Here is a 27,023-nt window from a genome sequence, read left to right on the forward strand (position 1 = left end):
GTGCAAGATTCTATGCTAAAATAGAAAATTATGTATTCCATACTATTCAAGTCGACTTCTTATGATACATCATTTCAAATGACAGACTTATGATAGATCCTAAGAAAGTTCAAATTATTATGGATTGAAAGTTTTTAAAAATGGTAAGAGATTTTCAATGCTTTTAGGGCTTTGCCAACTATTATCAAATCTTCATCAAAGATTTCTCTTGAGTTGCAGCCCCACTTATACGTTTAACTTGTAAAGAAAAATTTGAGTGGAACAAAGAAGCTAAAGCATCTTTTGAAGCTTTAAAGTCAATCTTTATTTATGCATCAATTTTCTTTTGCATTGAATTTTCTAAAGCATTTTTATGAAAACAAATGCATTAGATTTTTCTTTGGAAGCCATATTATCACAAATGAAAATAGATAATAAACTTCACTTAGTAGCTTTTCATTCTAAAAAAATTTCAGCAACTGAGATTAATTATGAAATCGACAACAAAGAGCTTCTTGCAATTGTAGATTTATTTCAAGAATAGTGTCATCATCTAGAAGACACTTCCAATCTAATCACTATATATACAAATCATAAGAATCTTGAGTACATCATATCAGCATGTGTTTTGAATTGTTGCTAAGTCCATTATAGCATGTCTTTATCAAGATTTGATTTCAAGATTATATATTGATTCAAAAAATAACAAGGTTTGTTAGACGTCCTTTTTAGACATTCTTATCTTATACGAAAAGAAGAAGATGCATCTTTTGATCAATAAAGAATGATTTTTTTGAAGCAAGAGCATTTTTATCTTCAAGTAATGAAATCAACATTGATTATTGATTCAAACCTTGTGAAACAAATTCAATCAAGTATGTCCTCTAATCTTCTTATTCATAATATCAAGAATCTTTCTTCTAAGTTCCAAGATACTTCTAAGTTTGAGTTTAAAAATAAAATGCTCTATTTCAAAGGTTGATTATATATTCCAAAAGAAGAAGCACAATTATGTATTCTTTAAGGACGTCACAACTTTCTAGCAGGAAGACATTTTGGATAGAATAAGACTTTGGAGCTTACATCTAGAGATTTTTGGTGGCCTTAAATGTAGAAGGATGTGAAAGACTTTGTTCAGTTATGCAACATTTTTTTAAGATCAAAAACTCCCTATTATCGACCTTTCGGCTTTTTTCAACTATTATCTATTTGAAAACAATCATGAACTTTTGTTTCTATAGATTGCATCATACATCTTTCAATCTCAAGTTTTTATGATTCTATATTTGTGATTGTATATCGTTTTACCTAGATAGCACATTTTGTACTATGTACAAAATTTATCACAAGTGAAGAAATAGCTAAACTCTTTCTTGACAACATCTATTGCTATCATGGATTATTCAAGGATATCATATCACATAGAAAAACTCAATTCGTATCAAGATTTTGGTGGACTCTTTTTAAGATTCTAAAAATGGATATAAAACTATCTTCGACATTCCATATTTAAATTCATGGACTAACGGAGTATTTTAATGAAGTTTTAGAGTAATATTTACGATGTACCATCAAATACCAACAAGATGATTGGATAATATTTTTGCCATTGGTAAAGTTTACTTATAATAATATAGTACATTCTTCTATAAAACAAACACCTTTCTTTGCCAATTATGGTTATCATCTATGACTTGATACTTTTGACTTTTCAGAAGTTGATAATCTGGTAATGGAAGATTTGACAAATTATTTGTGAAAGTTATATGTAACAATGAAGATGCAATTAAAAGAAGTTTAAGAACAAAAAAAGATTAATGCACATGTCTATCGAAAAGAAAAACCATCATTCCACATGGGTGATAAGGTATGGTTACTTTGTCGCAATATTAAGACGACTTGTACTTCTGACATATTGGATTATCGTAGGCTAAAACCATTTCCTATTTCTGCACAAATCAATCTAGTTGCATATTGTATACACCTTCTAGAGTCAATAAAAATCCATCTAGTATTTAATGTGTATCTTCTTGAATCATATAAGATAGTGGATATACTTAAAAAAAAGACAACAGCCACCTTCTTCTATAGAAGTAGACAATAATGAAGAATTTGAAGTCGAAGAAGTTTTAGACTCAAGGCGGTACCAAAATAAGTTAGAATATCTTGTTTATTAGTGCAGATATGATATTAGTGAATACACATGGGAGTCAGCAAAGAATCTAATAAATACAACAAAGAAGGTAGATGCTTTTCATCAATAACATCCATCAAAATTAAAATGAAGACCTTTCGTATAAAAAAATAAGATTTAGGTAAGATAACATTCTACTTTCAATCTTTATTTGTAGCTTCTTTATATTTGTGATCCTAAAGACATGGAGAATCAATAATTAGTGGATTCAATTGAAGGGCTTTTATTTGCTAATCTATCAGACAAGACATTGCGATTGTCACAACCTTCAAGAAGATGCAATTGAGATGAAGATCCTTAAGAATGATATGTTCTCCCTCAAATAGATGGCAAGATACAACGCATTTGGTATCACGACCTTGGAAGAGACTTCCAATCTTTGGTAATTTTATTATGAGTAAGAACAATTCTTGATGGTGTTTCAAATGTTTTATTTGAAAGAAGTTATGAAGGCCTCAACAATTATCAAATAATAGGGTGGTCTTTCCACCGTGATATGGGACACTATCGATGGCTGAGAGGGCCTATCAACTATCTTTCAAGAAAACAAAGATTGGAGTATGTCACAAATATAATTTGCCACATCTTGGATTTTTCTCAACATATGAAGATCACTCCTCATGAAACTCGTCCCTAGAAGAGTAAGTAATGTCACGGACATACATATGTAAACCAATAATTATTTATATGATTTAGATTATAGTAGATAAATTCTATAATATCTTTTATAGAAGCTTCTTAAAAGCTTCATAAATACTATTTTGACTTCATAGGTATCTTTAATTGACTTTTTAAGTTAAAAATGTGGTCAATAAGTTGGCCATATACTCTATATGTTGATATCTTAAAGAACAAGCTATTTATGACGTCCACACATAGAAAACTTGCCTTATAAGCTAAGGCATGTATCCAACAAAGTCAACACATATTAGAGGTCCTATAGAACATTGCCATATAGCTCCTAATTAAATAGTATATATAGAGGCAAGAATAAAGCCCTCTTCACTCTTGTCAACTTCTTTCTTATTTCTACTCTAGTTTCAAGAATCTCAAGTTTTCTTGTCTTTTTGCAATAAGCCATTCTAATTTCTTTTTAATATATGTACTTTTTTATTTCTATTTTATCACTTTTTTTTTATACGGATTTCATTGGTTTATCCATCATCTTTCAGTTCATGTTTTTAATAGCCATCTTAGTAAAATGATCTACTATCACAAATATAAAGTCATAAAAACCTGAGATAGAAAGATCCATGATGAAATCCATAGAAATATAAAACCATGGTTGTTTTGGAATGTGTAATGGTTGAAGAAGTTTGAAAGGTCGATAATGGGGAGTTTTTGATCTTGAACAAATGTCACATAACTAAACAAAGTCTTTCACATCCTTCCATATTTGTAGCCACCAAAAATCTCTAAATATAAGCTCCAAAGTCTTATTCTATCCAAAATGCCATGTTGTTGAAAAGTCGTGATGTGCTTAAAGAACACATAATTGTGCTTTTCCTTTTCAAACATATAATCGATCTTTGAAATAGAATAGATTATTTTTAAACTCAAACCTAGAAGTATCTTGGGATTTAGAAGAAAGATTCTTGATATTAAGAATAAGAAGATCAGAGGACATACTTGATTGAATTTATTTCAAAAGATTTGAATCAATAATCAATGTTGATTTCATTACTTGAAGATAAAAATGCTCTTGCTTCAAAAAAATCATTCTTTATTGATCAAAAGATGCATCTTCTTCTTTTGGTATAAGTTAAGAATGTCTAAAAAGGACGTCTAAAAAACTTTATTGTATTTTGGATCAATACATAATCTTGAAATCAAATCTTAATAAAGATATGCTCCAACAGGCCTAGCAAAGATTCAAAACACATGCAGACGTAATATATTCAAGATTCTTATGATCCATATATATGGTGATTGGATTAGAAGTGCCTTTTAGATGATGATACTATTCTTGAAATAAATCTACGATTGCAAGAAGCTCTTTGTCGTGGATTTCATAATTAATCTTGATTGCTGAAAATTTTCTAGAATGAAAAGCTACTAAGTGAAGTTTATCATCTATTTCTATTTGTGATAATTTATCATCCAAAACAAAGTCTAATGCTTCTGTTTTCATAAAAAATGCCTTAAAAAAGTCAATGCAAAAGAAGATTGGTGTAAAAATAAAGGTTGGCTTCAAAGCTTCAAAAAATGCTTCAGCTTCTTTACTCCACTCAAGTTTGTTTTTACAAGTCAAATATATAAGTGAGATTGTAACTCGAGAAAAATCTTTGATGAAGATCCGATAATAGTTGGCAAAGCCCAAAAAGCATTAGAAATCTCTTACCATTTTTAGAATCTTCCAATCCATAATAATTTGAACTTTCTTAGGATCCATCACAAGTCCATCATTTGAAATGATGTATCATAAGAAGTTGACTTGAATAGTGTGGAATATATACTTTTCTATTTTAGCATAGAATCCCGCATGTCTTAATTTTTGTAACACATGATAAATATGAAGTTCATGTTTATCTGTGTTCTTAGAATAGATCAAGATGTCATCCAAATAACAGACAATAAAATCGTCTAAAAATTCTCAAAAAATATCATTCATTAAATGTTGAAAAGCTGTCAGTGCATTTGTAAGTCCAAAAGGCATGATAGTATATTTAAATTGTCCATATCTAGTTTGAAATGGAGTCTTCTATTCATCTCTTTCTTTAATATATACTAGATTTTATGCTCTCCATAGATCTATTTTTGTGTAGATCTTAGCTTGATTCAATTGATCAAAAAGTCTAGATATCAAAAGTAAAGGATATCTATTTTTAACGGTGATCTTATTGATTCCTTCATAATCAACACACATCTACAATGATCCATCTTTCTTCTTTACAAATAAGTTTAGAGCTCTTGTTGGTAATTTAGAATGGCATATGAAATTCTTAGCCAAGTTTTCTTCAATATATTCTTTGAGTTTAGCTAATTTATTTTGTGATAAACTATAGATTTGTCCAAATGGTAGTTGTGCTTCTTCTTGAAGGTCAATTGAGTAGTCATAGGGACAATTTTTTGAAAGAGTATCCACATTCTTCTTCTCGAATACATCTTGAAATTCTTGATATTGGCTTGGAATGCCACTTGAAGTTTTTGTATCATTAAAAATAGATATGGCATAAATGACACAAGGTGATCTTTCTTTTACAACATGTAAGAAAGCTCTTGCACCTACAAATTTAGGTTTTATTGTACTAGACTTATAACTTTCTATTAAATTAATTTTATTGTTAATTATACTTTTAGAAAAATCAAGAATATAAGAAATCCAATCTATGCAAGGATTATACTTTTTTAATCACAATAAATCTAAAATGACTAGACTAAAGGAAGATCTAATTATATTAAAGATTATGCAATTACTATGACTATCTATTACTATATTGATTGAAGACTATTTAATAGCACATGGAATAGCAATACAAAAAATACAAATTATGGTGCTAAAGTAGATAGTGACTTTGACGCAAGTATAGAAACAAGTAGATTTTGGACTTCAACCATTTCTACAATGCAAAAAAGAAAGACACCTCAAGAAGCATAATTGAAAACTGCACCTACATTACGAGGTGCAACAAGTTGAGAAGATCTTATAGAAGCTCTTTTGATTCATCCATATATTGCTAAGAGCTAAAACAAAGCTTTGATGGAAGAAAAGAGAAAAGAAAATTTTAATAATATAAGAAAAGAAAATTCTTCTAAAATGCAAACTCGAAGAGACAAAACTCATGAAGTAGCTTTACAAAAATTGATTACAAAGAATACTCCAATAATATTAGAAGAAAAAATAAAAGAAATAAAAGATAAAAATAAATCAATAGCTTATAAATTACTCTCTGATATTGAAGCAACAACAGATTTGAAAGAGGTGTTGGAAGAACATGTATTAAATGGTAAGGTGGAATTCACATTGAATGAGATTTTAGAAATTTTTAAAAAAAGAGTTTCATGATATTATTATTGATAGTATTAAAAAAAAAGATAATTAATGGATGAAGCTAGAATGACTCATGCTATTGATGTAAAAATATACAAGGATAAAAAAGACGTTGATAATGAGCACAAGCAATAAAAAAATAAAAAGAATGATTATAATCAACAAGTACATTTTGAAGATTATAGTGATAAAGAAATAGAAGCCTCAAGCCATTCTACTTAAAAGCATCAGATAAAAGAAACTACAGAGGTATTGGAGAGGGTGGAAGATATAAAAGAAATGGTTGTTGCTTTAGTTGACAACAATTTTGAGATAAATCTTATATCTAAGGATCTTTATAAGAAGCAAAAATGGCCAATTGATACGGAACATGGATGGACAATAGAAGCAGTTAATGACATATGATGTGAATTATATAGATCTTGCTCAAATGTTAAAATTTGAATTGAAGATGTTATAATAGAACAACATTTTTTTGTTCAAGATATGATATCATATCCAATGATTTTAAGACAACCTTATATTATGGTAATACGGATGAAAACAAAAGTTTTTGATGATGTTTAACTTGTGCATAAATACATAGTGAAGATGAAAAGAAAGTAGTATAATGTTGAAGATTAGCAGAAGTACTTGCTTAGTTACAACCACATAGAGATTAAGTATAGTATGTTGCTAATAATCAAAAGGCATCAAAGAGTTAAAGTAAGTTACTATGAATGCAGCTAAGATTTTTTCAAGGTGGCTAGGTTAAGAAGTCTTAGGATTTAATTAGATGAAGTAGAAATGAATGTAATATCAAAAAGATGGAAGTTGCCTCATTGATTAGCAACCACTACCTATAAGTAAAAGGTATTGGAAGTAAGAGTTATCTTACTCCACACTTCTCTTTGTATGCAAACCTTGCTGATATTAAGTGTTTGTAGCTTTTAGACTTCTTTTCTTTGATAGGTTGTAGGCCCACATACATTTTTTTGAGTATTTTGAAGTTCTTTGAAGTGGTTGTTGATGTGTGGAGTAGATCAAGTTGTTGTTGCTGATGTTAGGCTTTAGAAGTACCTAACTTTCAGATTCAGATCTAGATCTTGATCTTGGTTTGCTCTTACTTATAATTAAGAGCATTTTGGTATTGGTATTTAGTTTTTCACCTTAAGACAAAGTTATAGAACACTTTTATTGTGTTTTTTGCTGAAATAGATCCTTGGTGGTCTAACTTTGTAGTTTTATGTCCTAAATATGTTGATTGTGCTTAAAAGGCCTCTTATGGTGTATAGAAGTGATTTGTGAGCATAAGAGTGATATTTGAGTGGCAATTCAAATTTGAGACATTTAGATAGGTCATTAGACTTTTGAGAAGTCTTAGAAGTGAAGTTGAGAGTGTTTTTGAGAATAAGAACACTAGTTTGTTTACAAAGAAGGATTCTATGATTTTAAGGCAGCAATATTTTCTTGCTCATTTTAAGAGCATTAGGACTTCTTCTTTCAATTTTTTTTTTTTTTTGATAGATCTCTCTCTTTAATATGGCTTCAAGTAAGGATGAAGGATTGAGAGTAATTAAGAAGTTTAGAGGTGAGAATTTTTACCATTGGAAGACAAAAATGGAGTTTTTGTTGGCATCTTTGAATCTTTGGAATATTATAGATGAAAGTAAAGAGGCTCCAAGTATATATGCTGATATGAAGGAGAAGAAGGAGTTCAAATGTTGTAAAAAGAAGGCTTTTGGATTGATTACAATCAATGTGGATGAAGCCAACTTCTTCCATATTATCTCTTGCAAAGAACCAGAAAAAGCATGGAAGACTCTTTACAATATCTATGAGAGCAAGAACTTATCTAACTTCATCTATACAAGGAAGAAGTTCTTCACTTACAAGATGGAAGAAGATGAAGACCTCATGGCTCATATCAATAAGGTAAAGACTCTTGCAAACCAACTAACAATTGTTGATAAGTCTTTAGAAAAAAATAATATTGTCATGGCTTTGCTCATGAGCCTTCTCAAATCCTACAACTACCTTATTGTAGCATTAGAGTCCATTAAGCTAAAAGAGATTACAATGGACTACGTAATGGCAAGATTTGCCCATGAAGTAACAAAAAAAAAAAAAAAAAAAAAAAAAAAAAAAAAAATCTCAAAGTGAATATTCAGCACTCTATTCATGTCAAAGCAAGGGCAACTATTCAAATCAATGAGGTAATGTCAAATCTTGCTTCATTTATAGCAAAATAGGCCATTTTTCTTGAAATTGCTACAAAAGCAAAAAGATAAAGAAGGATAATACAAATAGTATGCAAGATGAATTTGGAGAATATGATTATGTATTTACAGCAACAAATGGGACGTCTATGGCTACCATGTCAAGATGGATTATAGATTGAGGTTGTTCTAAGTATATGACACCTTATAAGTGTTCATTTGATACTTATGAGGCTATTCTAGCACCAAATGTGGTGTTGGCAGATAGTGGCACATGTAAAGCCATTGGAATTGGTTCTATATGGTGGAGAGGTTTGTAAATAGACAAACCAATAGGATCAGATTCAAAAACATCCTTCATGTGCTTAAGATGAAGCAAAACCTACTTTCGGTGAGTGAACTTGTAATGGAAGGTTTTAAAGTTCAATTTGACATGAATGGATATTTTATAAGAACATTAAGTGGAGACAAGTTTTTCAAAGGCTTTAGAAAGGGAAATATGTACTACCTCATTTGTAAGAAGGTGAATGGAGTGGAAGTAGCTGCATTTGCTGAATTTACATCAAACCAAGACAAGTTGAATATATGGCATCATCGCCTTGGCCATTTGAATGTAAAGAGTATGAAAGTACTCTAAACATGTAAAGCAATTTGATGTTTATTTGAAGAATGAAGGAATTTTTAGACAAATCACAACTCGATACACTCCACAACAACATGATGTTGCTAAAAGTGCTAACCGAATCATTGTAAAGATGACAAAGAGCATGCTTCATGCTCAAAACCTTGGTTATGAGTTTTGGACGGAACCTATGGTGAATACAGTGTATAAAAGAAATAAGTATTCAACAAGTGTTCTTACATCAATGACACTACAAGAAGCTTGGAGTGGGAGATAATCTTGCATTTCTCACATAATGACCTTTGATTACATTACATATGCAAAAAGATCAAATTATATGATGTTAAAATTTGATGCAAATGGTACAAAGTGTGTGTTTCTTGGTTATTATGAAGGTACTAAGGCATATAGGCTAATGTGCTTAGAAACCAAAAAGATCATCAAAAGTCGTGATGTTGAGTTTTTGGAGCTGAAGAGTGTTTGTGAGCACTTGGAGATGTGTCCAAGTGAAAATAATGATGTGTTTCTGGATACATCTTTGAATTCAGCAAAGAAACAAGAAGTTGAAGACAATGAAGATGATGAAGATGAAAAGCCAAAGATGGTTGAAAAGATGAAAGTTCCTATAATTTCTAAGAATAGTAATAAAAGAAAAGAAGATATTGAAGATTATAATGATGATAATGATGATAATGATGATGATGAGTAACAATCATTAAATGAGAAACAATAAGGTTTAAGAAAGAAGAAGATTAGAAAAGAACATAGGAAGTAACAAGGTGAATATTCTTCTACAAATGAAAGGAAATATCCTTTGAAAGAAAGAAGATAATGTGGTGAATGGTAGAAGGATCACATCTTTCCTCAAGTAAGTAAAGAACATGCAAACGTTGCTCTTTTTGTTGATTTGTAATCTTTGTTTGATGCATTAAAATCCCAAAAAATAATCAAGTAGAAGAAGGCTATGAAAGAAGAGTACCAATCTCTTATAGATAATGGTACATGGGAATTGACACTTCTTCCAGCAAATTGATTTAGTATTAATTATAAGTGGATTTTTAAGACTAAAAGGAGATACAAATGATAGAAGATCTACAACAAAATATGTTTTCTTCATTAGAGTGGGAGCTATTTTATGAAATTATAAGAGACAACCTACCATTGCAAGATCAACAATGGAGGTAGAGTACATGGTAGGAAGTCATTGTGCTATAGAGGTGTGTTAGATAAGACAAATCTTAGAAGACATTGGACTAGTGCAATTAGAAGCAATTCTAATTATATGTGACAATCAAATATATCTTGTATTTGTCAAGAATCCAAAATACCATTCAAAGACCAAGCACATTGATGTTCAACATCATTTCATATGAAAGAAGATTGAAGATGGAATAATAGGTATGAGTATTGTGCTACAAATGACATGCTTGCTGATGTGTTTACAAAGGTTTTAGTGAGAGATGGATATCACAAGTTGATAAAGAAATTAGGATTGAAAGCCTTTTAAAAATTAGCAAAGTGGAAGTATTGAAGATCAGTAGAAGTACTTACTTAGTTACAATCACATAGAGATTAAGCATAATATGTTGCTAATAGTCAAAAGGTAATAAAGAGTTAAAGAAAGTTACTATAGTGGCAGCTAGGATTTGTTAGTGGCGGTCAGGTTAAGAAAGAACCTAGGATTTAATTCGATGAAGTAGAAATGGATGTAATATCAAAAAGATGGAAGTTACCTTGATGGTTAGCAATCACCATCTATAAATAAAGGATATTGGAAGTAAGAGTTATCTTATTCCACATTTTTTTTTTATGTACAAACCTTACTAATGTTAAGTATTTGTAGCTTTTAGACTTCTTTTCTTTAATATACAATTTCTAACTATACATCCTAATCATAAATGAAATTGAGATAGATTGAAAAAGAAGCCATTGTCAAGAATTATTGAAGGATTTAAGGATTTTGGAGATGTACCACTATAAAGCAAGATTATAGAGGTACAAAAGATGAAGTATTCTCACAAAATATAGGTACCTTTGATACAAGTTTTATTGGAATTTTTGAAAATAGAAGTATTATGTATAAGAAAGATAAAATATTTTAAAAGAAAAAAAATAAAAAGAACATATGATATTAAAAAGAAATTATGTAAATTAAAGACATTAAAAGATGATAAGAGGATTTTAGGTGTTTATGAAGAAAATAGAATAGAAGATTTTTTAGGATTAATTACATCTATTGCATTAAGAAATAATGATAAGATTGTCAAAATTCATTCAAGGAAGGTTTATACTATACTTAAATCTTTTGAAGTACTAAAAGTAATTATTGAGATAAAATATAAAATAATAGATAAGAAGGTAAAATTTATTACCTGTCTTTTATCAAAAGTTTCTATATAACAAATGAAAGAAGTATCAAAGAAAGGAAATTTAAGAGATCCAAAGAATATTAGACATCAATTTATAAAAGAGACTTTTGAAGAATTGAAGATTAGATGTGATGGTTCTTTATTACTAGTAGAAATTGAATGTTTTAAAGAAATGCTTACAAAATGAGATAAATTATTTGCCTTTGGATCTCATGAAATAAAATGTGTAGATCCTAATATTTTTATTTTTATAATTATCTTCACAATACCATATGTGTTTTAGAACTTAAGGCTAATTCTCATGCCAATGACACATTTATCTAAATTGGTGGACTTATTAAAAGAAAAGATGCAAATGAAGATTTTGGAGCCTTCTTTTGCTCCATATTTTAGTCATTAGTTTATAATACCTAAGAAAAATGGATCATTGTGTTTTATCAAAGATATGTAACTAGTGAATGTAGTAACTATTAAAAATACAGGTATAGGACCTTTAATAAATGAGTTTGCAAAAATATTTATGGAGAAGTTCATTTATTCAATATGTGATTTATATTTGGACTATGATCAATTTCAACTTGTATATAGAAGTAGATATTTAGTAACAATAAAAATACCACTTAGACTACTTAAAATGTGTATTATTATGCAAGGTGCGACTAATTCAATTGCATATATGATAAATGGAATAAAAAAGATATTGAGAGACTTCATTTCTGAAAAAAGTATGTCTTTTTTAGATGATGTTCCTATCAAAGGATGTAAAGAAGGAGAAAAAGATAAAACTTTCGATAAGAGGGGGTATTGCAATCATATTGTTGATTATATACAAGATTATAAAAAGATTTTTACTTGACTTGAAGAAGTTCATCTTATACTTTGAGAAGCAAAATCTACATTTAGAATATATGAAGTTATTATTATTAGATATTTTTGTAGATTTTATGAGAAAAAATTGAATCCAAGTAAAGTTGATGTAATTAAAAGGATGAAGAATATATATAATTCTTTAACAAAAGTACGTAGGTTTTTAGGGACTTACATGTATTGTTATATATAGTTTCCTCATTATGCTTATATAGCACATCTATTATATGAATTATTACACAAGGATTGTCAATTTGAATGGAAAAGAAAGCATATTGAAGCAATGCAAAAGCTAAAAGTATTATTGTTGGTACCTCTAATTTTAAGAAGAATTAATTATGAATATAATAGACAAGTAATACTTACTATAGATATTAATCCTATTACTATTGAGTGGACTGTGGATCAAGATGATTCAAGTTGGAACAAATTTGTATTTCAATTTAGACCTAAAGTTTTAATTACTCATCAGCATGTATATTTTCAAGTCAAAAGAGAATTATAGGGAGTTATTTCAACTATGAAAGTTGAAAAAGATTATTTGATCGGAATAATGGTAGTAATTGAAACAAATTACTTACCATTACTTAGAATGATTACTAATTGTTCAATACTAGATATTATAATATTAAAATAGATTGTTGATATCAAATCATTGAATCTAAAATTTAAGCATGTTGCTAAAAAGATAATTTGGTGGCAAACATATTGTCTCAAGTAAGATATAAAAGAGAAGACGAGATGATTGAAGATATTCATGATGTTGGATCAAAATTCTATTTAATATCAAATGTTAACAAGGAAAACAAGTTATTTTTTTAAGAGCTTTATGAAAGAGAGTTATTGGATATTAGTCATTATTTAAATACCTTGATTAAAAAAATATTCTATAAAAAAATTTAAACAAATAAGAAAAAAGACATATGAGCTTTTGCTTTAAGAAGGATTTTTATACAAGAGATCCAAAAAAGAAAGGATTGGAATGCCACAATAAGTGATAGGCAATAAAAAAAAAAAAAAAAAAAAAAAAAAAACAACAACAACAACAACAACAACAACAACAAAAATTATTAAAAGAATTTCATGATAGTTTATAGGCATGGCTAAGAAAAATTTGGACTACTTTTGCTAAACTTAAAGAGAAATATTGGTAGAAAAATATGTATCAAGATGTGCTTTTATCATTAACTACTGCTTATAATCTTGAAGAAAATGTAAAAAAATAAATATAGTCATCCATCAATTATAAAAGCATTAATTAAAGCTTGTAATGGAAAGATTAGAAAATAGCCACAACTTTTGTCATTTGTATTATAGGTTGATAGAATAACTCACAGTTCAATAATGGGATATATGCCTATTAAGCTCATGACAAGTCAAAAACCTATTATGCCAATTGAAGAAAAGGTACCTACTCAGAGTGTGCTGCGATAGAAAGATGAATTAATAAGAAAGGAACTTTTAGCTATTAAAATTCAATAACTTAAGCAAAGACCAAAAGATGTACAAATAGCATTAGAAAGATTAAAAATGATAAGGTTGCAAAACAAGGCATGATTTGATAAGCAACATCAATTGAGACCTAAAGTAATTCAAGAAGGTGATTGAATATTACTCTATGATAACAACTTGAACAATCAACATAGTTTTTTAAGAAAGTTTTTTAAACAATGATATGGACCATATATAGTAATAATTATACATGATAATGGAAATTATTTGTTATAAGAATTAGATAGAACAAGGTTAAAATACCAATTGCAAGGAAGTGAGTGAAGATATTGAAACAAAGACAAATGAAATAAATATAGAAGACCTTTTTGATGACATAAATCTTCTAAGAAAAGAAGATAAATTTGACTTACATAGCAAAAATAATGACGACGATTTGGATGAAGGCGTGGAGAACATAATATGAATCAAACAAATTGTGGATTATTTGGTGCATACCAAAGGATGCACAAGTTTATAGGAGGTAGATGTCATATAGTAATACATCTATATGGTGAAAAATAAAAACATAAATATTTTTATAGAAGAGCCTAATAGAAAGATGTGGTAGGAAAATAAGAATAAATAATAGAAAGATAATAAAAGATTTAGTCTTAATACTATTCTTTAGAGAATGGACTTCTATTTGCTTTGTATAGGCATAAATGCCTCAAATCAAAGTAAATAAGATAACTAATTAATATGGACATGTTTAAAAGGAATTTATCAATAGATTCAAGTTAAAATTATCTCAAATTACTAAATATTGATACCCAAAGAAGACTAGTTATCAACCTGAAATATAATCAAATTCCTAAGTACAAAATTCCATACCTATAGCAATTCTAGGGTTTTTTGATAGATCAAAGATTAAAATTTGAAGGAAAACTTATAAAGAAATATTTTAGAATTGATTTTATGTCAATTGAGTTAATATTTAATTTTTGGGAGATTTTCAAAATTAATAATGTTTTTGGTTGGACTAGATTTTAAAAAATAAAATTATATTTACAAAATTTAGGATATCTTGAGTTTTGTGGTATGTATATGGATGAATTTTGGACAATGTGTTGGTGTTTTAGTTTTTAGTATGTACGAAAATTTTGAGATCAATCAAACAATTAGATCAAAGTGTATGAAGGTTTTTGTAGGTTGAGGTATCAAAATTTGGAATTTAAAGGTCACTAAATATTTTTAAGTTTTTTAATAATTTATTGATTAGATTGAAATTAATCTTTTTTGTATAGAGACTAGACTTGATTTTTAAAAATTTAGGTATATTTTGGAGGCAATTCAATGGTTCAAGAAGAAAATATTGGCACTAGAAGTTCAACATTTAAATTGGAGCAGGAGGCCGACCAACACGCAAGCAAAATTTAGGTTTAATCTTCTATTTGGTAAGTTCAATCTTTTTCGAATTTTGTGTGCTTCTTGCTAACTTAGTTTTTGAGAGGTTTGTAAAATCTTAAGCAAGATCAATACTATAAACAATAGATATTGAGGTTCTAAACTATCCTAGAATTAGATTAATTTGATTAAGATTTGATTTAGAATTTAGGAATTGGTTAGGATTTAGGATTTGTTTAGGATTTAGGATTGTTTAGGATTTAGTTAGGATTTGATTTAGAATTTAAGTAAGAAATATTAGGATTTAACTATGATTAAATTAAGATTTGGTTGAAATCTATTTAAAATATATTTAAGATTTTATTCTAATACTTCTTTTGAATTTCTTTAGGATTTCTTCATGCTTCTTTTATAATTTCTTTGAGGTTTCTTTGAAATTGATTAAGCTTAATTAGCATTATTAATGTTTAATTGGAGTCATTTAAGATTCTATTAAAAATAAAATCTTATTATTGCAATACTCCATCTACCTTCCACACCCAAGTTCTCGGTGCATTTTCAAGCATTTTCAAGCAAGGCTTTATATAATACAACAGCGTCAAATCCCAACTCACGACATCTAGAGACAATAAGAAAACAAAGCCCTAGGTGCAGTGCCACTTGTCCACATTGCCAGCCCAATCTAAGTCGTTGTATCAAACAATGGGCACAAAACAATGATATGGCAGCCGTACTCTATACAAAAATCCAAAGTCCTTCACAGGTAGCAGAAACAATGCTTACTAGCTACTATGTGTGAAGCCCCTAGGTTGTATATGAACTAGGTCAGAATGCTCACTGCAAAGGCTATGTCTGGGCGGGTGCAAATGTTTGGCCCAATTACAACTAATCGAGTGTGAGGTGTGCAAACGTCATACCCGTCCATGAGGCACAACCCTTGAAGTTGTGCTCTCCCTGACAGTACAAAGAAAAATGAATAACAGAAAATAATAGTAAGAAAAATAATTACTTTCAAATACTGAACTTATACCCTAACACTAGAAGTACTTAAAGTTCCAATATTCCGTAATTGAGCTTCTAGTATAATTCTGTTTTTGTTTGATCGAACCGACGACGACGACAAACTTACTCCTTTGACATTCGCTGAGATGTCGGGTGGTTTATTGTACTCAGGTGCCCGTGTCTTCGTTGTCTGTCTTTCGAATGTGAATAGTGAGAGTCGCTGGGGATTCAAGTGTCGCTTCGGTTGCTGGTTCGGCTTGCTTGTTGGTATTGTTCTAGGCGATTGGTTGTGCCTTTGTAACCAAAAACTTCTCAGTTTGAATGCGCATTTCATTGTCTCGTGAGATTTATGTCGTCTTGGTCATGTTTATATTTCGGAGTGTACTTGTAAATCTTGGGGATACTGTGACACTTCTTTGGGACAGCAGCTTGTGAAAGAGTAGCGTGGTGGAGATGGCAATGTAGGTCTAGTCTCCTCAGGGATTCAATTTTGTGGTATTCAATAGTAGACGCTATTATTGTGGCCACGTTCGTAGCCTACCCATCGATTAACCAAGCTGGTTCTGATGTTGTCTGCCTTTGCCTTGATGGTTGATTACTCGAAGTCATTTGCCATAAATGAGCCCGCATTTCTGCGATGTAGCTCTCTTTTTGGAATCAGCTAGCTCCGAGGTTCTCATCAAACTAGCCAGGGCCTTCAATAATCGGTTTCAAAGCACTTTCTGGAAGAATTTGACTGCTCTCTTGCATCACATCCTCATTATGCTTCTGTTACGCATTGGTTTATGCAGAGAATCAGCTTTTGAAATGGCTGTGAAGGTGTTGAACTACGAGGGCCGTAGCTACAAACTTTCCCTGAAGAGGGAATGTAGTGATTGTGATTAGCAAACAGCATACCATGGAGCCAACCAGTTTTCTGGATCTGGACCTTACTGCTTACCCTCCACCGATTGAGTTTGTTTGACCCGGGTGCAGCGACACAGCCATGGCTTCGTCCACAGTGATGAAGGCCAACAACATTGCGATGATTTCGTTTTCTGCCACGGCAGAGCCCATCTTAGCGGAAAGAAGTCAGTTCGACAACTTGTTTTGTACAGCGTATACTTCGCTCCTCTTTCTTTTGTATTGCACTCAATCTCTCGGAGTCTGGTGTACGAGATAGCCAATGGTTCTCTTCAGAAAGACAGATCTTTCGGGGGATACTCTTTTGTATACCCTACGTGACCTTATCCCACCGTGTATGGAGGTTCAACTGTATAACTGGAAAAGTAAAGTAGAATTTTCAAAGAAATTTTTCTGTTTTGCATCCCCATAAAATTACAGGTACAGCAGCAAGCATCAACCGCAGGTGCTTGCTCCTGGTGTAAGTGCTTCAGGCTCTTTCACGCATGTGTCATAGAGTTATCGTCACATATGATAAAGTATATCTGATGTACGCCTTGGTTTCTCTTACAGCTGAAGCATAACGGACACCGGCAATCTTCGTATCTGAATGAGGGATGTCACGTGTTAGTCATTCATGCATGTCTTCTACTGTTTTCCTCGTGTTCTTCGCATGAATCTTTTAACCTGACGGCAAATAGGTCTTTTAGAGTTTTCGGTACTGACGGTGTTGCCACTCTCCAGGATTTCTCATCATTTCAGGGTGGATACAGATAGTAACGCTGATTGTGACTGCTGTCACTTCTTTGCACACCAAGCATTACTACTCTATGAGCCTTACGCAAAACATCAATTGGGTCGATCCATTCACAAAGTGGTGTTTTTGCCGAATTGATATACCAAAAGTGGTTTTTTTGCCGAATTGTTTTTGATTTCGGTGAAATACCAGCGTGAGATGTGTTCGAAGTCCATGCTGGTGGCTCTCCAGGCTATAACGGGAGCAGTTTTAGTTCACGTTGTGATTCTTGAAAATGGGGAGCACTCAAGTATAGAATTTGTTTAGCTCAAGTCCGTATTCGATAAGCATGATCCCAACACTTGTGTGATCCTAGTTACGCACCCTCAGGATAAACATGATACCCCTGAAGCCCCAAATTAGCAGGTGTGTTAGCTATTCTATCTTCTTCAGATCGGTGCCGGCGAAGTGCACTATTGTACAAGAGAATACAGGGTTAATTGAGAAGTGGTGCCTTGAAATCGTAGACAATACAGTCAACGTCGCGAATTCGACAATTTTCTCATCGGAGACCATTGCCTTCCAGAAGAGATGAACTTTTGCCATGATTCTGAGGTATAGGTTAGGCTGGATTACCCCTGGTCTTACTTTGGCATTGATGAAGTTACAGCTCTCCACCCTGAATACGCAAGGTTGTCCGAGTACCGCCTTTGCTTCCTTACTTCATTTCAATAAGCTTTCCTCCTGACAATCTGTAATCGACATTGCTTTGACCTAACCATGACATTTATCTAGAAGTGTACCTGCAAGGCAGCTCACGTGCAAGGGTTGGATCTATTTTGTATTCTAATGTTACACCATGAATGCACGTATTGCGAATGGTAGGGGTAATGGTGGTGTGAGTCTCTGCTCATTGTTGATGCCTTGCAGATTCTGCCCTATATAGAACTTGCACTTGTGCAAAATCTTTTGGGAAAGATTGGAAACACACCTTACGGTATGGATTTGTTGCGACCTTGCCTCTCAATGTTCACCACTGGCAGGCAGAGGCTCTCTGCTTATTTCTCCTGATTCTAAATAATAACCTTTTATCATGCTCAACATATTAATGGTTCCGGTTAGGATCAATGTCGTGATAGTAAGGCTTTTAGCTTCTTCTCAAGCTTGCATGCGGCGATTACTCCAACACACCTGTGTGTTTGTAGTACTGGACCTACTGGGATCAGGCAGGTTACCCAGGCCTGTCTGTGTCAGGGATCTCCAAGTCACGGTCATATACCCCCTTATCTCATTGAGACTGTCCGTCTGTATTTTTGATATCTGTGACGAATCAGTTCTCAACAATCAAACCATCACAAATCTGAACGTATGGAATGTCCTGAAGAAGACCCTTCCACCGTTTCAAGGATGCACCGGGTGGGTTCTCATCAATCTAGCAATGGATAGTCGAAACACTCTTGCTCTACCCTCTGTCTACGACCTTGTCTCACTGACCCTGGATGACTGGGAGGTACTTTCCAGGATTGAATTTCGGTTGGCAAGTTATTGTTGTTCATGTTCTGTAGGCTCCCCCATCACCTTGTATTAACCAAATGGTCAGAACCCTGCCGTTGAGGTGGAGTCGTATGTTGTTGGTTTGTGGATGTCCATGTGTATGTTAATTTCTCTGTAGCATTTGATGACATTGATTTGTGCTAATCCAAATGTCGACACTTGGATTTGCACTGAATATTCGCAGCCAAAAGAGAGAGTACAAGACAACAAGTTCATTTTGCTACAACCCTTGCAGAGACGTGTTGGAAACGTCTATTCTGTGATGAATGTTACTTATGCCGCATTCAGAAGTTTGAGTTCGTTTGTAAGAATTGTAGAATTTCGAATCAACCAATGACACTGACTGCAGTACGCAACTGGTGGAGAACCTGAAAAGAAAACTCGATATCAAGAGTTATAATTGGAACAATCTTTGGAGTACCTCTACTATCAGCTCTTACTGAAGAGTTTGTCCTGTTGGCAAGAGAAGCAGGACAATTACTCCAACCCAACGTCCTTTCGTCCGAGCAATGCATTAAGGCAATTCCACAGTGGCATACTTGTAAACTATTGTAACATTGTGTCTCCTATTAATCGGTACGAGACAGCAAGGTCCACGGATCAGAATTCAAGTTCTTCTCTCCACTTGAACCATTCACCAAATCGATGATGATCCCCTCCCTGGCGTGCAACTTGGCACATGCTGTAAAGAATTCTACCGGCGTTGAAGCAGCACCCACTGACCACCTTCTCAGCAAAATCCACCAGTCATCACGATACGTGCATGTCACGTCGATCTCCATTTACTGATCTCATTTGGTCTACGATCACACAGTGGCTGCTTTCACTGGATCACTCAGGGTAAAAGACGACTCTGTTGGACGTGTGCATAGAATTCCAGAGCCGGAAACGATGGCTCTGAGTTTGCCGGTCGCGCTGCGGAGCCACGTCGGGCCTGACGCCGTGCTGGGTCGCAAAAGCTGTCATAGCCACGACAATTGCGCTTCTTCTTCTTCTTCTTCTTCTTCAACTTCCCCTTTTCGCATAGTTTCAAGCCGTGAATCGTCATCCGCCCCCTGTGAGACACCGTTTTCGTAATCAAATCCGCATTCTCGTGAACCGATTCACGCAACAACGCTGCTGCATCGACGCTGCATCGGGAACTCCGTGGTCCGGAAGGGCGGGTTTGAATGCCCAAGGCAGATCATGGCTGGCAGCTCCAGTCAGGGATGCTTCTCGTTACTTTCTCGAAAAAGGAATTTGTCGAAAGCGCTTTAAAGTAACTTTCGAATGCAGTAAAAAGTCAGGACTTCATTTTACCGTCAATGGCTTGGTTGCTTTTTAAAGTAAATTTATTTTATTTGCTGTAAATTGTTGCCAAATCTTACATTAACACGTTGAAATTATAATCTTTTCAATGAAAATTATCAAGATTACAATCTAGTTTGTGATCCTTATGTCTATTGTTTCTACTCTATAGTTTAATTCTATATATTAACAATATAGCTAAATTCAAGTATTCAAATTTCCAATTTTGGAACCACAAATTATTGGATTCTAACACAACTGTCTGTGTGAATGATATAAAATTTACGCATCAAGTACATTGTTTCTTATTTCAAAATACTTTTCATTACATGATTAAATCTGTTTCCTTTAAAATAAATGAAAAATAAATCCTAGCTGCTAAATTTTTACTTATAACAGATATATTTTAAGAATCAATAGTATTGAGGTAAAATATGTCACCAGATGATATTGTGAATTGTTATATCTATTATCATTGTCATACATATTATTTCAAACAATTTGTTCACCATTATGCTTTTACCATTCTTTTTACAAACTGCAATCATTTTTCCTTAAATCCATTCAAACAACCATACTTATTCATAACAATAGATAAACACTCAATTCAAAATACATTTAAATTTTATATTTATCCAAAAAAAAGCTGTGAAATGCTTCTTCAAGCAGAACAAATAACAATGTTGTTTTTTAGAACATTACTATGTTTTATTGAACAATAGAAAAATTGCACTTGTATTATCAAGTGTACTCTTCAAATTTATCTAAAAATATAAATTGGGACCATAACAACCACATAACAACATTCCATTGCAATACATTATTATATTTGTTCTTATTTGTAGACAGTGCAAGAGAGTGCAGAAGAAAAGATGCCCATAAGTCTCTATTGCCCACAACTTACATTTTATACTACTAATGTGTTTTGTTAAGATATAGGATTCCATGATTCTTTTTAATTTCTCCTTTCTCTCCCCCCCCCCTTTTTTTTTTTTTTTTTTTCCTTTTTTTCTTTCTTCCTTGTATTCATAATGAATGTGATGGGCATGGACCTGTAAGTAGAATATTAATAAGTTATGTATTTGCAGGCCGGTTTTTATTTTGAACTTGCATTGTTGTACAGGATATTTTTGAGAATACTTGTTTTAGATGATTCTAAGTTTTAAATGAAATCCATATTGGTTGTTATGTGCAAAATACATACCATTAATGGTTTAAACTTTTAATTAGCTGCTGATAAAGGCAATAAATTGATTACTTGTTAATACAAAATTGTCCAGTCATTAGACTATCTACTAAAAAATAATAATACTAATAATTTTAAATTTTCAAAATATAAATATTTACAGATTTTCAAAAAAAAAATTTCAAACTTCAAATTCAATATTCAAAAAAAAAAAAAAAAAAAAAAAAAAAAAAAAAACATGGTTACTAAGTGTTCCTATTAGCTTTTTATTTTATATTTTGTATTTTTAATACTTTGTTTAGTTCGATCTTTTTAAGAGTTTTGAGAACTATTGTAACTAAGAGATATTGTTGCTAGAATACTTCATATACTACATCTGACTTCTACCACAACAAAGAAAACTTCATTAACTTGTTGTGAGAAACCTTAAAAAATCATATCCAGAGTGGCATTAAAAAGTTATTTTTTCAAAAATTAATGTTATGTTTAAAAAATGAGAATTCAATTTTAAATTGTACTTTGATTTATTATTTTTTGCATTATTTAAACACATTGCATCTATTATTGTCGTATCTATCAAAAGTAAAATGCAAGTTCTGTTAGATATGCATAATTTCGTTTACTCATTGTTAAGAATAAACACACATTGTGTTGTTTGGAATGCTTTGATGAGTTTTACAATATATATATATATATATATATATATATATATACTACTCTTTGTGAGCCTTGTAGTTTATGAATTCTCTTATAAATCAAATAGATTAATTCATAACTATAACATCAAAAGAAACACCAAAATTTATTTACTTATGACACACACACATATATATATATATATATATATATATATATGTTTTACATGTAATCTATTTTTACATCTGTTTAAGCTCCAAATTTGAGTTTTTTTTCTTTTACAATGCAGACCCCTTTTACTTTTTAAACTGAAAACTGTGAGATATAGACAGTCAGAAAGATTAACTGGTGGATGGCATAAATTTATGACATTCTCTCAAAAGATGCCTTGTGTGTTGTGAAGAGAAGTTTTGAATAAAGTTCATGAACATATCTCAATTGTAAATTGGAGCAAGGGAACTTTTCCTAGTGTAATATTACAACAACAATAACAACATAATAATAATAATAATAATAATGTTATTGTTGTTTTTATTATTAAGTAAGAATTTATGGTTATGTGTGTACTTTATAAAATTCAGTTTACATTACATTAAATATAGAAAAACTAAAAATAGTGTCATTTTTACTTTCATAATTAAATAGAAATAAGTGTAATTCATTAAAATATAATTATTATAATGTGGTTAAGATAAATTCAACAAAAAATATAGTGGTTATAAAATACTTTTATGGAACTATATGAGTAGACTATATGTGATTTGTTCATAAATAATGGAAATGAAAAAATACAGTATGTGCAACAATACTCATCATAATCACATGATGTCTATGACATTGTTTTAAAGTCCAGAAGTGCTTTTAATTTAAAGTGTGCATGTGCTCTAAGCAAAATTCCCAATATATATATATAGGAAAATTTACGTCAATATTAATCTTATTAGTAGTATATTGTAGAAAACGAAAAAAGAAAATGAAATAGATCTTCAAAATTATTAAGTTAAAATAAGTGACAATAAATATCCACATTTCAATTATGCCCTGTAAAAAAGAAAAACATTAAATACTTTACAAAATATTAAATAAGCAATAATATATATATATATATATATATATATATATAGTATGGGAACATATATGCATGTATAAACATACATACATACATACACACACACTTACACATTTACACAAATCCCTTCTACTAATAACTGACCATTGAAATAATAATAATAATAATAATAATAGTAACTCAATATTATCAAAAATAATGATAATGAACTAAATAACATGTTCTCTCCATTCCATAATCCTCCTCAACACAATACGGATGATGTGAAGATGCCCTTTAAATTTAAATGGAGGAGGGAGGAATGTGAAGAGCTTCTCTGGAACACAACTACAACAACAGAACAACTGTTGAGGGGAATGTTGTTTCCCTTCTTTCATTGGGATGGGGGCTCACTCTCTTTGTCCCTTCCCTTCTCTTCCCTTCCTCCCCCTTCCATCTTTGCATGCAATGCTTGTGGTGCTCATCCATATCTACATGTATTTATTTATTGCACCACCACATGTGTCAACAGACATTCTTATGGAAAGGAAGATATTTGATGGGCCCATTCCAACCACCACCACCACCTCCTTAGATTGTTGTTTGGTTCAGAAAAATCTCACTTGCCTCTACATAAAATGGTGCAACATAGGATATTGAGTGTATTCTATATAGTGTGGGATTGGCAACACACACACACACACATTAGAGGTTTTGTATATATATATATATATATATATAAAAAAAAATAGAGAGAGAGAGGGGAGAGAGAGAGAGAGAGTGTGTGTGTGTATACCATGGGTATGATTTGGATGCAAACATTGAGTTTTTTGAATTGTGAGCTTTCTATGTACAACCACTTTGAAGTGTGTACTTGGATGAACAGAAGGGGGGGGGATATGTATGTTGACATGAATTAACTTTTTCAAAGCTCATAAAAAGGAATGACTGAAAGGGGCAATGTCACACATGTAGCCAGTGTGGCAGATGGGAGTGTCACCTGGGACTCCAATAACTACTGACTATTTCCTTTAGGGAGCAAAACAAATGCCCACAGTAATGCACATACATTCAAACATTACTTTTATCTTTTTCTTTACTATTGCCTTACAGGAGTCCAGCTATTGGCAGCTGATAATTTTCCCACCCATGAATGAATTAAAATAATTCCTCTTAAATCCATACAACTAATAGCTCTTTCATTCTGTAGAACTAACAATACATTTGGCACCTGAATGCAAACCTGACGACCTTACAGCCCCCAGCTGGCACCGTATTTGACAACTGAAAAATACAAATACAAAAAGTAAATGGGATCTCAACCATGGGGCCAGTGCTATACATGGGTAAAAGAACAGTATGAGATCACCTTGAATAAACTAATTACTTATTTTTAAAATAAATAAATAAATAACAAAGAATATTGATTACTAGAAGTCCAATCACTTGACAATAGGAAAACCACTTTCTTCTGTTGAATAGTCTATGTGCCCCCCCAAAACCGAAAGTTACTTCTCACCTTTTGTAATGGCAACTTGGATTAATCTCCTATGCCCAATATTTCGAAAGAGAAAAAAAAAACAAAACAAAAATAATCAAAACAAAACAAAAAAAACAAAAAAACATAACAACAACAACGCCGTGTCACCTCATCTAATGAGTAGTGGGTAAATATCTCAAAAAAAACAAAGACGAACAAACAAAGTTGAGCAATCTTCAAGAAGTAAAGAAAAAAGTACATTAAAAAAAAAGCCAGAACGAACTAAACTAATCAATCAAACGAATAAACACATACATACATACATACATACATACGCATGTGGCGAGGGAGAGAGAATATGCTGACGTGGTATTTACAAAGAGGGTAAATGCTGCTGCTGATGTGGCGTATTTGTCACCCTTAGTAGTAAAAAGCAGGGCAGACGGGGGAAATGAGTGGGAGGAGGGAGAATATTCCCAAGTGGGAAGAATATTCTCAAACATTCCTTTAGGGCGTTAGGGCAGGCAGTGTCAGTTAGTGAGTAAAGAGGACGGCGTGATAAACCATGTGTGTGTCTCTGCAATCCCCCGCACGTGCAGTGTGTACAACGGTTCAGCTTCATGGCGGCCAGCCTGGCGAAAGAATCTTTTGTTTTTACAGATTTTGCAAAACGATGAATATAATGCAAAAAAGTTAACGTAAAAAAGGTCGGAGCGGGACAAAGGAAAAAGAGGACAAAGGAAAAGAAAAAGAAAATAGGAACTTACCATGCTCCTCCGCTTTGTGGCCGTACAAGCTAATATAGGCCCGCATGCATTGAATGGGACCCTGATAGTTATCACGCATAATTTTGATGCCCCTGGCTTTTTACTGCGGGGTAAATGAATGAAGTCACGCCGATGTGATTTTGGGCGTGGAAATTGTGTAGTTGTTACTTAACTTTTATCCTCCTTGTTGCCTTATATATATATATATATATATGAACTATTATATATTTGTACTGCTATTTTAATATTAAAAGCTCACACTCCTGTGTGTGCACACATATGAAATTTCGTTTTTTAATTTAATTTTCTATCATATATCATATATTATATATGAAGTTGCATGACTTTTTTTTTATTATTATGTTAAGCATTTGATTTGATACTATTTGGGATTTGTAATTTGTGTGTTTGAATGTGGTGGACAATGGGTCCATGGTACTGTGGGAATTAAAAAGGGTCCTGAGTTGGGGGTGTATGCAAGCTTTCGCCCTTGAGGGACCCCCTTCCCTGCTCTGCTGGGTCCTTCAGAAAAAAATTAAAAAAGGATAAAAGAGCAAAAAATTAAAATTAAAATTAAAAGGAGGAGGAGGAGGAGGAGGAGAAAGAGGCTGTTATGGTGAATGTGATGCTGACATGGCCAGCTTCCTGTATGCCATTCACCGACGCTGCCACCTCATCCTTCTCCTCAACTTCTTTGTGCTATGATACAACACATTTATTGCATGCAACTACACTAAATTGTAGTAGTAGTAGTAGTAGTAATAGTAGTAATAATTCTAAGACTATTATAATAATATTTTGATGTGCATGTAAATTGAAATAGAGGCCATACATTTCATCCATTATTATTTTTGGGTAGCAGAGGCGGATTCACTTCATCAGTATTGGGCTATTTTATTTTCTCAGCTTATTGTGGGATATCTGTATATATATATATATATATATATTTATATTTATATATTTATTATTATTATTTTAGCATTGTGTTGTCCCCATTACCAACCATCCCTTTCACTTTTCAAGACCAGTGTGAAGCACGCTTGACATGCAATTTTAAATCTCTTTGCAGTAGAAAGCTAAAATATAAAAGATAAAGAAACCAACCCAATGAAAGAAGGAATAAAGTTTAAGATTAAATAAAATAAAAGAAAAAGAAAAATCCGCATTATTTTCAACCAAGAATCATATTTTTTAAATTTAAATTTAAATGTTTTGGAAGATGATTCAATTTTTTATAGATATGAGTTTCAAATCAAAGAAAATATTGTTTTTTGGACATGTTTTAGGGGTCGATTTGAAATGGGGTTTTTGAAGATGTCTTAAAATTTTTGAATATGTTTTTTATTTTTTTTAAATCGTTTCAAGAATTAGTAGAAAAATAAGAATA

General features: G+C 31.8%; 2 long non-coding RNA genes across 3 annotated transcripts; one reads left to right on the plus strand and one right to left on the minus strand.

The window, feature by feature from the left end:
- Positions 1 to 15,103: 15,103 nt before the first annotated feature.
- LOC149988168 (uncharacterized) lies at positions 15,104 to 16,394 on the minus strand. Its single transcript, XR_016505622.1, has 2 exons — positions 16,188 to 16,394; positions 15,104 to 16,012 (listed from the first exon to the last, which is right to left on the minus strand). It is a non-coding gene; the product is annotated as an uncharacterized LOC149988168 (long non-coding RNA).
- LOC149988169 (uncharacterized) lies at positions 16,209 to 18,475 on the plus strand. 2 transcript variants are annotated; one of them, XR_016505623.1, is made up of 2 exons: positions 16,209 to 16,327; positions 16,852 to 17,351. It is a non-coding gene; the product is annotated as an uncharacterized LOC149988169 (long non-coding RNA). The 2 variants fall into 2 exon arrangements; XR_016505624.1 differs by having other exon boundaries at positions 16,240 to 16,732; positions 16,852 to 18,475.
- Positions 18,476 to 27,023: the final 8,548 nt, after the last annotated feature.

Source organism: Physcomitrium patens, chromosome 11 (assembly GCF_059467195.1).
Source record: "Physcomitrium patens ecotype Gransden chromosome 11, ASM5946719v1, whole genome shotgun sequence".
Taxonomy (NCBI): domain Eukaryota; kingdom Viridiplantae; phylum Streptophyta; class Bryopsida; order Funariales; family Funariaceae; genus Physcomitrium; species Physcomitrium patens.